Below are 8,179 nucleotides of genomic sequence, written 5' to 3'. Positions count from 1 at the left end.
ATATTAGATCGTTGGTCTTATTAGTCCCATGGTTTTATTAGTCCCTTGGTTTTATAATATCAATCGCTTGGGTTTATCAATCTAAGGGTTCATATTCCTTGGGTATAATATTATTCAGAAGGTTTAATCCTAAGGTTTAATGTAAATCCCTTTGGTATATAATAATCCTTTGGGTTTACTAATAATTTGTAACTATATTTAATATTATTTAACCATGGTCAAGAATGCTAAAGTATGTTTATTAAAGGATTGATAATATTTATCTAAGGGTTTATATACCTTGCGTTTATGTTATTCCCTTGGGTTTAATATTATTCATTTGCGTGTATAATCCTTTGGATTTTTAGCTTAATTTTTTTGGGTTTATTATTCACTTCGGTTTATAATATCAATCATGGTCAACCATGGTCCATCGTTGCATTGTGACAAAGATTGTCCCGATATGAAAAACAAGCATGACCTAACATGATCAACCATGGTGCAACGTCGCATTATGACAAGGTTTGTCTCAATATGAAAATCAACCATGGTCAACTATGTTTGTTTTAGGGTTTAAAATATTTATCTTATGGTTTATATACCTTGGGTTTATAATATTAATATCTTGGGTTTAATGTTATTCAATTGGGTTCAAATCCCTTGGGGTTTTAGTAAAATCTATTGGGCTTATTATTCCCTTCGGTTTTTAATACACACACACACACATATATAGTGTTAAATTATTAATGTGAATATTTATTATTATGTATTTATAATATTAATATTAATAATTTATAAACATTAAATAAATAATATTAAAACTAATAATTTAACATTAACTAATATTAATATTAAAAATTCCTTTATCTAAAAATAAATAATATTAAATAAATATGGTTTATATACGTGTATCAGCGTTTATCAACCACATTTATTAATGTGATTGTGCTAGTTATAATTATAACTAAAATAATTATGATTAATAAAATCAATTTAGATCTATCTTAATTTGGTATTTATCAAGCACCTAGAGGGATCAAAGCTCTTGAGATGCAAACCACTTTTAGGATGAAAAGAGATTTGATCCCTCTCTGGTAGATCTAGGTTGGTTTATATAATTGTTAAATTTTTAAGAATATGTTAAAACCACAATTATATCTAAATTATATAAATAACTCCATTTAAAATTTTGGCTTGGTGTATGTCTTAAAATTGTTTCTTGGTTAAAAGTTCATTTAACTTAGATGTAAGGATATAAGGGAAGGCATCTCACAAAAGTGAATTGTAAAGAAATAAGTTAATGGCCCAACACAAAGGCATTTTATAGGAGTGAAAATCGTCCCCCTTACATACTACGAGTGGGTAATTCCAAATGGTGTGATTTTCTTTGTTGAAACATGATAAATCAGCCTACATCATCAAATTATCAAATTGCTTTATATAATATAACAATGATATAAATTCTAAATCAATCTTACGACACAAAACAACATATTTGTATTAGCAATTTTGTTTTTTAAATATCTTATATTTTTTATTAAAAAAAATGGTAATACATATATGAAATATTATTTTTATAAAATAGTGAAATTGAAATTTAATAAAATGAACTTACTAAAAATTTAAAATGATATAAAAAAGGATCGAATATACTTTTAAAAAAAAATGGTTATTTTTGAAGGTTAATGAAAAAAGTTCATTGTGATTTGATTTAAGGATATATATTATAGCAAATTTCTGAAAAGTGTATCATAAAAAAATATTAAATAAATAATTTTAAAGGTGCAATATTTATAAGGTTAAATATAAAAGAAAAAACAAATATTTTAATTTTTATTATTTTTAAAATAATAATATCTATATATATCATTTTTTTAATTATATATAATTATTTTTTTAATTAAAATTATATAAAAACAATTTTAGAGTATGTTTTAAAATTGTTTTTATTTGATTTTTCTTCATCCAAACAAGTCAAGGTCTAAAATTTAGAAACGCCTGTGAATAGTTCTATGTAGGGTTGGAATTTCAAAATAGACTTACTCGTCAAATTTTCCGATTTTCAAACTTTTTTTTATCAATTTTCACAATTTCAACAAAAAATCGTAACGGTTTTACAAAAAAATTAACTATATTTGACGATCAAATCACCTCCTGATGGGAAATTTCCCCATCAAATTTCATCGTTAATTTACCCGTCAAATTCCATCCTTATTCCATGTAACATAATTTCCTCTCAATAAAACTTAGACATATTTAGAAATAACGCTAATTGATTATTTTATTATATTAGTTTTTCCACCAAGAAGGCATTAACTGATCAAATGAAATTGATCTACATGCAGATCTAAAAAGATTCAGAAAAGGAGAGAATAACACAGATGTTTTAAAAACAATATCATCATCTTATTATGAACGAGAGATGAGCATTTTATAAATAATGCAAACATTCTCTTTATGCATTTTTAATTACAAAATATATGAGATAAAAATCAATTACATTATTAGGTAAAACAACTATAGAGATGTTTCCATCTTTACTAATTTTTGATGTTTCCTTCTTTCTGAGTTTTAGATGTTGCCAAGAAAGTAGTATGTTTTTTCCTTGTTGTCCAGATGTTTCTAATTGGTGACTCTTTCTTGGTTGCCCAATTCCTCCCTATTTAGAGTGGGAAGCGTCCATGCTTCCTCCACCAAAGGAGGGAAATTGTGCTTCATTGGTTCTATTGTCAACCATTGAGTATGCACTAGTGTGTGTCCCTTCCGAACAACAAGATATGATAAGTCAGGAGCCACATTGGCACCCTAACCAGTGCCATTTTTCTTAGTGAGAGTTTCCCTTGTGAAACAACAAAACTCGTTGCATGCTTGCCCATCAAAAGTGGTAAGCAGTGAGCTGTTGATATTATTCCTGCATAGAAAGTACCATGAATTTGAGAACAAGAAAAAGGTTGCTTGTCTAACACGGAATCTTCCACAACAAGGCCCCTCAAATTTTTGAGAATAGGGTCCTTCATTGACTGCCATTCTTCAGTTATTTTCCTGCGGATGAATACGGTATCCACACTCTGCCCAGAAGTTGTTGACAATGGCTTTTCCCCAACTTGTGTGGCACTCTTGCAACTAGAATTTGAACTTGAGATTTCATCCGTTGCTACCATTGATCGCTTTCTTTGAACCCCATTATTACCACCATTTGATGTTTCATATCTCTTTACAACCTGCATGTAGTATACCTAGGGGGGATAGTATGGGGTACAAAGGGAGGTACCCAAGGGAATAATGTAATAATGGAATGGGCCATAGTAATAAATAAAGTGGTTAACCCATATCATGTAAGGGACCACAAGTAGTTAGCAATAATGTAATAAGCCCATGGTATTAGATAGATGGTATTGAGGGAACCATGGTAATGACCCATCGTATTGTATATATGAGGCCTATATAGAGGCTAGAGACTCCCCATTGAGAGATGTCAAGGATTATTGTATGAACAGGCATATGGTTTGCAGAGTGTTCTCCTTCCTTAAGGAGTGAATGTATGGTGTTACCCTACCTTAAGGGTTTGATTAATAAAGTGAAGCATTTCAATATCAAGATCTTGTTATTTCTTGGGTATATTTGTATTTTCATATATTTGCAGGTTAGATCTATAACAAGGAGATATTGTTGATTTAGGCCCCATGTAGCCAACAAATGGTTCCGTTGTCGGGACCGGGATCTGCCTAAGGGATGTTTGATGTCGTGCCACTAGAACCCAACAAAGAAGGAAATTGAAGAGTGGTTGGACAAGAAGATTCACAAGTTCGCGACACAGGAAAACAGAACTCTGCAAGTATCTGAGAAAAGGTGTTTGGATCGCTACGCATATATGGAAATCCACAAGATTTTCTTTGCATCCTTTCCTTCTGAACTGTATGAGTGGATCGTGAGGTTAGCCAACAACCAAGGAAGGTGTAGGCTCGACCAACCGATAGTGTGGACTCCAGAATTAGTGCGCAGACTAGAGGCATTAGAGGATAATCTCTCGCGAGCATTGGACCATTGGCTTGACCGGATAACAGGGGGATTTATCACTGAGTTTGTAGTAGACACGACCATGAGCTACAGCGAAGCAGAATGAAGCTTTCTCAAAGGACCACGAGGTAAGTGTATTAAGTCTTTGAATACTTGGATTAAGATGCTATTGTGTGAAAAGAGGGTCATGCAAATACATTAATGTTTGGGACGACGCGGAGCAGAAAGATCTACAAAAGTAGCGAAGAATTAGAAAACAATCCCTTAATTTCACCTTCATGAGAGAGCGAGGAAGAGCTTGCTAAGGTCTCTCCAAGAAGCGCGGTCAGTTTGATAAGGCAGCGCATTCCGCGGTTACCACCTCCACCCATGCCACCACCCACTTCACCTCCCTCACTTCCATCTCCACACACTCCATCTCCACCATCTCCACAGTTCAGCATGGCGAGCGCAATCAAACTACCTGTATTCATAGGAGTAGGGAATGAAGATTTGGACCAATTCTGGTTTGTGGTAAGAGTAGTATGGGAAGCACAAGGTGTCACGAACGACAATATTAAGAAGGCTACATTGGTGAGCGCGCTGTAGGATCGTGCATTAACGTGGTACATCAAGCACTCTAACGACCACCCAAATGCAGGGATAGCAGAGATCCAGAATGCGTTGAACAGAGAATTTAGCAGGCCAAAATCAGAGACACAGTTAATCATCGGGTTTAAAGAGATCGCAATGCTTCCGGGTGAGACCCCCTGGGATCTGGACCAAAGGTTGAAGAGTACGATCCGCGAGGCCAATATGACGCTAATGGATGCACAACATCATGCATGGTTTGTGGCATCTCTGACACCGCACTTGAGGACAACACTGTCACAGCAGAAACTTTCTACTCAGGCTGAAGCATTGGAGATGGCAATGAGATTACATGAGACCTCGATACAGGACCCTAGGTTGGGAGTTCGGCAAATCCACGCGCAACTGCAGAATCTATGTTTGGAAATGCAAAGTTTGAAGTAGGATAGGGCACCGTGGCCAGAGGCGCGCGAGGAAGTATGGTGCATAAAATGCAAAGGGTAGGGCCATGACAAGGATCACTGTCCACTGTTCACAAACTACTTGACAGGAGGAGGATCAATGCTGTTGAGACCAGAGGCACAGGTAGGGCTAAGTGCGGCACCCGCTTTATGGTGTGCGATTTATCAAATAGGGGGGAAACACATGACGGAAAATTGTCATTTGCTGCAGAAATATACACACACACCCCAGCGATTGTTTTGTAATTTTTGCAGGTCGGTAGGCCACGACGAGCGGACTTGTTGCAGCTACGAGCTAATGATGGATCAAACCCTAGCCTATAGGATGCAGACAAAAACACGAGCCCTCGACCCAACTGCCAGGATGACACGCATTGGATTTCAGGGGCGAGGTCGAGGACGAGGAGGAATGGGACTAGGAAGGGGCCGCAAACAGTTAATTTGTTATAATTACAGAGGACCAGGGCACTATGTCCGTGATTCTACCAACCCGACGAGGATATCCTATTCGTATTGTGCTCAATTTGATCATGAAACAATAGACTGTCCTACGTTGATCACATAGATGTGCGAAAAAGGGGTATTCTAACCTCCTCCGACTTAGAATATACGAATGATGAGGTCTGGACCGCACGAAGAAGACCCAAATGTGAACATGATGCTCAAAAGTGGTGCGACCACAGGGAAGGATAAGGGGAAGCAGCCCGAGGAAGATACATGGGTTTGCAAGGCTCCTGCAAAGGAACCTGAGCTTGACTTAGAACGCGCAAAGGAGACGTTCATGGAAGCTAAGAAGAGCTTGATGGAGGCCTCAACTTCAGGTAGTAAGGAACAACCAGAGCCAAGAATGGATCCTTCAATGCTCACTACCTTTCTGGAGACATGCATGAAACTGTTGCACGACAACAAGGCAGTTAAGGGACTACAGGAGTTGATCACCAAGTGCACAGGGTCAGGAGAATCGCGCGTAGTCTGGAAATTAAGGAAGCATGCATTGCACATAGGGAGGGGAATGAGATTGACTGCGCAGATTGGTGAGTATGAAATGGATCAGGTAATCCTAGATCTGGTTCGGACGCGAATGTGTTACCGAAGCAAACATGGGAACACATGGGCAAGTCCACGTTACAGTGGTCCCCTATCCAATTATGAATGGCGAACCAACAGAAGATTTTGTCCATGGGAAGGTTGCAAGGGGTAACAGTGGATATTGAAGACGTGAGCACACAGACGGATTTTGAAGTGATAGAGATTTTCGATGACAACAATCCCTATCCTTCGTTGTTAGGAATAGATTGGGCCACTAATATGAACAGAGTCATCAATTTGAAGAAGGGGAAGATGATATTTGAGAAAAAGTCAATACGCGTAGTAGTCCCGCTAGACCCAGCCGAAGGAGCGCGCTGCACTGAACTCGTGCGCGATGATGATAGCGACGATGAGCTCGATTGTATTTACAAGATAACTGCATGTGACCAGGATTGGCTAAATCTGACTACAGATGGGAGGATCTCATGGGAGCGCGAAATCTCCTCCAATTTAGATTCAGACAAAGAAGTAGAGCACTGGCAGAATCAGTTGCATGAAGTGACAATGCTGAATTGCAACATGATGATTAGATCACTGCGTTGCGTGACAACAGAGGCAAGAGAGTTGTCGACATATGATGGGTTGACAGTGGTGGATGAATTCCTAAGAAAATTTGAAAGCGTGATACCATAACAACAACGATTCGATGCATGGAAGTGGGCATTACGCAACACCCGCACAATGGTGGGGTACACATCAAGGCAACTTCGAGGACTGGCGCAGATGCAAAAGGATGATGAGATTACGATTTGGGAAATCGAAACTACGGTTGGAAGACAAATACGATGGACGAGATGACCCCCACACGCACCTCATGAAATGGACCAAGGTCTATGGGGAAGAACCACAGCCTGAATGGGTACACTTATTCTACCATACCCTAGATGTCATACCCATGAACTGGTATACTGAGACAGAACTTTGGCATGGTACAGGCGAATGGGATGTCTTGTGTGAGGGATTTTTGCTAACATTCACTTTTGATGACCGGTGGTTGAATACTGTTGACGATGGGCTTCAAGTAATCAAATCCGCCATCTTCAAAATACCTCAGGAGCCACAGGAAATGCTTCAACCAGTATGGGCGACCTAATTAAGCAGCGCCCTAGAATGTTATAACGTGCAGGTAGAGGAGGATGATGATGACCCCCGAAATATTAATATTCCAAAAACCGAAGGTTGTCGCGAGGTTCGAGGACCACCAGTTGAGGACCCCGACATCACTGCGCCGCTAAAAACAAAGTAGGTGAACATTGGCACAAAAGCAGTGCCAAAGTATGCAACACTCGGGGATTATTGGGACTATGCTACAGTAGATAAGGTCGCTGAGTTACTCTGCGATTATCAAGAATTGTTCCCGACCAAAATCACAGACTTAAGAGGGATCATTGGCGACTTATGGATGATGAAGATCACTCTGAAACTGGACGCAAAGCCAGTTAAGAAGTGGCCTTACCGCTTGAACCCAAAGTATAAAGAAAAGGTCTGCGATGAGTTAGACAAAATGCTCGTAGCCAGAATTATTGGACTGGTAGAAGAATCTGATTGGGTGAGTCGTATGTTAGTGCAGGAGAAAAAACAGAAAGGCAAAATAAGAATATGTGTGGACCTTAGGAAACTTAACGATGCATGTGTTCACGATATATTCCCGACACCATTCACAGATGAATTATTGGAGAACGTCGGTGGTCAGGAAGCTTATTCATTCATGGATGGATTCTCGAGGTACCATCAGATCAAGATTGTGTTGGAAGACAGGAGCAAAACAACCTTCGCAACCGAATGGGGCTGCTTTCAGTACACCGTAATGCCCTTTGGACTAAAGAATGCGCCTGCCATATTCTCGCGCATAGTGGTAGTGGCATTCAAAGAATACATCCACAAGTTCTTGGAAGTCTATCTGGATGATTGGATCAGTTAAACACCATGTTGTGAACCTATGTTTGATGTTGGATACTTGCCGCCGACATCAAATTGCGTTGAACCTTAAAAAATGCACCTTCATCATTCCCTTTGGAAACTTGCTCGGCCATGTGGTCTACAAACAAGGCCTGATGGTGGAC

This window comes from Pinus tabuliformis, chromosome Q (assembly GCF_031772625.1).
Source record: "Pinus tabuliformis cultivar Carrire ecotype Pingquan chromosome Q, CPIR1, whole genome shotgun sequence".
Classification (NCBI taxonomy): Eukaryota; Viridiplantae; Streptophyta; class Pinopsida; order Pinales; family Pinaceae; genus Pinus; species Pinus tabuliformis.
Note: the sequence above shows the minus strand (reverse complement) of the source record.